The 3,846-nt window shown below is 31.7% G+C and overlaps 1 pseudogene; it reads left to right on the top strand.

The window, feature by feature from the left end:
* Positions 1-1,613: 1,613 nt before the first annotated feature.
* Positions 1,614-2,429, top strand: LOC145833581 (carbonyl reductase [NADPH] 1 pseudogene; annotated as a pseudogene).
* The last annotated feature ends 1,417 nt before the right edge of the window (positions 2,430-3,846 follow it).

Here is a 3,846-nt window from a genome sequence, read left to right as displayed (position 1 = left end):
GTATTTATTTGAAAAAATCTCCTTGTATCAGAGAAAATTGTTCATTTTCTAATGGGTTTTATGTGATAGTAAAGCAACAAATATTCATAACATGATGATAAAAATTAAGTATATAAACGTTACAAGATTAATTAAAATGAACCTTGATGGTCGAGTGGTAAAAACAAAAATTTCCATTCGAGTGGACCGAGATCGAATCCAACCGGTAGCGTGTTTTTTAACATTTGCATGGTAGTTTGTGTTGGAAAATTGTGAAGAAATTTTTTATTAAAAAAAAACCTTTTAATTACAACAGAAAGTTCTTTAGAATCAGTAAAAGATGTAACATTAATTTACTCGACTTGCTTGTTTTTATTTCGATTATAACCGAAAGTTGGTTAGCTAGGCAGCTTCACAACTTATTTATTTTGCACTTGCCGTTTAGACTAGTTAAGTGAATATTTTTTTAGTTACAAAAAAGTAAATCAATTTTTTATAATTAAATCGTTGAGCGTATTTACTCTGATTTTTATTTATTTGTATCTACTTTTCAAATTTAAATAGTGTCTAGTTTACAAGCTTTTAATAATACTTTACTTTAGTAAAAAATTAGTTTGTGTTTTGTTACGCAAAGTTAACATAAATGATAAAACTATATATTTGAAAAACCCTAGAGTGTTTACCCGTCTTAATGTAAAGCGTATAGAAAAGTCTGACTGACAATCAGTCCTCAGACAGCAAGACTAAACAGAACATTTAGTTTATGATCCACCAACATTCACTGGTTTTAAGTTCTTTACTTATAACCAACAAGTGCTGCCTTTTCATTTTCATGTATTGACAGTAGTTGTAAACAAATATACATGAAAGTGACTTACAAGTTTTTAAGTTAAGTAAACTAAGCTTTTTTTTGTTTAAATTCAAACTTAATTAACTTAGTTAGTTTTGATATCAGTTCGTAGTTTATTTTTCAAACACGATTTACAATGTTTATATAAATAAACAGAAGACCTTTCAAAGTGTTTTGTGTGTAAAATTGAGACGGTTCGTAAAAAGTTTTATTAAATATATATATTACTTACAAATTCAGTTAGATTACAATTTTGCCTGAAAACAAACTAACTATGCTGAACAAATCTCAAAATTATTTACAACTGTTTTAATATTTATATTTAATACAAAAATAAAACAACTCTTTTTTGTTGTAACTTAAATTTCACAATTTTACATATTTAAATAAATAGTATGTGTTAAGTATAAACACTTCTTTACACGTTTATTCGACTCAATGCTTTATGCACAAATTTTTATTCATAGTAACTTTCATTCGCGCGAAAATTAGTAACTTTACATAAAAAAGTTATATGATGTAATATTTTAACAGTCAAACTGACTATTCACAGTACTTTTGAAAATTTTGTTCCTTTTTGAAACAATAGTATAAAACATTTAATTAGCATACTAGTTAGTAAAACATGTTAAATAATATATTTTTCCAACATGTACTTTGCTTTTCTTTTTTTTTAAAGTATTTAGTATTACATACTATGAAAAAAAATGAAAATATTATTATTAATAAATGTAATATCAAAAAATTTAAATTAAGACAGATAAATTTTAAACACGAGAAAATTATGACAAATGTTGCCATAGTAACGGGTTCCAACAAGGGCATCGGGCTCGCCATCGTCAGGGGGCTGTGCCAGAAGTTCGACGGGGACGTCTTCATTCTGTCCAGGAACGAGCAGCGCGGCAGGGAGGCGGTGAAGACCCTTGAGAGAGAGGGACTCTACCCCCAGTTCCACGAATTGGACGTTTGCGACGTCAAGAGCATCGAGCGGCTTAAAAGCTTTATGACGTCACAATACGGGGGAATCGACGTCATCGTGAACAACGCGGGCATCGCGTACAACTCGACCGACGCGACGCCGCTAGTGAAAAAGGCGGAGGACTGCGTGAGGACGAACTACACTGGAACCGTCGACATCAGCAGGATCCTGTTTCCTATTGTGAGGAGGGGTGGCAGGATCGTCAACGTGTCCAGCACTTTGAGCATCATGTACCTCAAGCAGTTGAGCGAGGAGAACCAAAAGTTCTTCAGGAGGGAGACGCTGACGGAGGAGGAGCTGACGGGGAAGATGGAGGAGTTCGTCGAGAGCTGCCGGAGGGGGACTTGCAAGGAGGACGGGTTCCTGGAGCAGCCGTACGGAATTTCCAAGGTCGGCATGTCCGCGCTCACCTTCGTGTGGGCCAGGAAGCTAAAGGGTAGTGACGTCATAATCAACGCGGTGTGCCCCGGGTGGGTTAAGACGGACTTGGGCGGGGAGAAGGCCTCGAGGACGCCCGATCAGGGCGCCGAAGCCCCCGTTTACCTGGCGACGCTTCCGGCCGGGGTGGAGTCCCCAAACGGTGAATTTGTTTCTTCGGAAAAGAACATAAAGGAATGGTGAAAAAATAAACTTAGTTTTAAACATTTAACAGTCGTGTGTTTATTTTTAAATGAACTTATTTTTATGACTTTATTAGTTTGAATCCTTTTTTTTATGTTATAAGTGCTGTGATCTACCAAAAAAAAGTTATAGAAATTCTATTTTAAACACGTTTAACAAAAACATTTAATCAGCACTAATACAGTAAAATAACTTCTTAAAAGCTATTATGCCAACTTTTAGAAACACAGTTATAAAAAAGTTAAAAAGTTACTTAGATTATTTATGCAAATGCAACAAGTCACTTACGTAGATATTCTTCTTCTATTTATCAACAGTATAAGAAATTTTAGAGTTCATTAATTAATTTAATTCTTTGATATTTTCAAATGTTTAAGCATAAATCAGTTCCCTTGACTATATTACCGAATGTCAATTTCTTTATCGTTTTCAATAAACTAAAAAAATTATAAGTTTTATAAAACTACCACTTATTTTAGTTTTTAATTTGTTGTTTTTAAAAGACTAAAAAGAGTATAATATACTATCTATAGAAAAAAATCAGATTGGGTAAAACGTGTCTTGGGTTGCAAAATAAAATTAGCAAAGTAAGCATAAAATTTCAAATGTAAAATTATAAAAAATATTGAAAAGTTATTTTTTCCTGAAAATAATCGTTATAACAAAAAAAAAAATTATAAAATATTCAACAACTTGTAACCCAACAAAACTTGTTATTAAAGTCCTTTCAGCAGTTGAAACCATTAATTAACGTATGACAGTTATTTTTCGAAACTTAGAAGCTTAAAATAAATGTTTTTTCACATAACTCATAAATATATTTTGACAAAAGTTTTTTTAATCACTATTTTAAAAGTCGTTTTTCTATTTTATCTTTCGAAAGAATAAAATGTCGTTTTTTAAAAACTAGTTTGTATATGAATTTTATAAAAGTTACAATGAACTTCTCAGTTAATCCTCAGTAATCTTTTTTTTCTTAATACGTGTCGGCGTTTGTTGAAGTATTTAGATTGTAAAAATTCGTTTTGAATCGCAAGAATTTGGCGGGAAGCTTAAATAATTCTTTCCAGCACCATTGCAAGGTATCCAGAAATAAAGAGTTTTAAATCTAAAACATTTTTTTTATTAAAACGTTATGTTCAAGTAGATTTGAGGCGGTATAGTAAACTAATTCTGGAACTCTTCCTACGAAATCAAATAACTTTTGGTCCGTGCTGGCATTTTTGTTAGAAAAAACATTGTATATGACGTTCCACTAACTAAATTATTTTCTAAGATGTACGATCTAAGTTTAAGAAACTATATCATTAAAAGCTAGACATACACCATATTCTAATTCTCGTAGCTTTCCGATGTAAAGTTTTACAAATTTATATTTTCGTTCTACTTTTTTACAACGTACCGCAAGCATATTCAT

The sequence above is a fragment of the Thalia democratica genome, chromosome 4 (assembly GCF_965202585.1).
Source record: "Thalia democratica chromosome 4, ktThaDemo2.hap1.1, whole genome shotgun sequence".
NCBI classification, from domain to species: domain Eukaryota; kingdom Metazoa; phylum Chordata; class Thaliacea; order Salpida; family Salpidae; genus Thalia; species Thalia democratica.
Note: the sequence above shows the minus strand (reverse complement) of the source record. Positions and strands in the feature narration are given on the sequence as shown.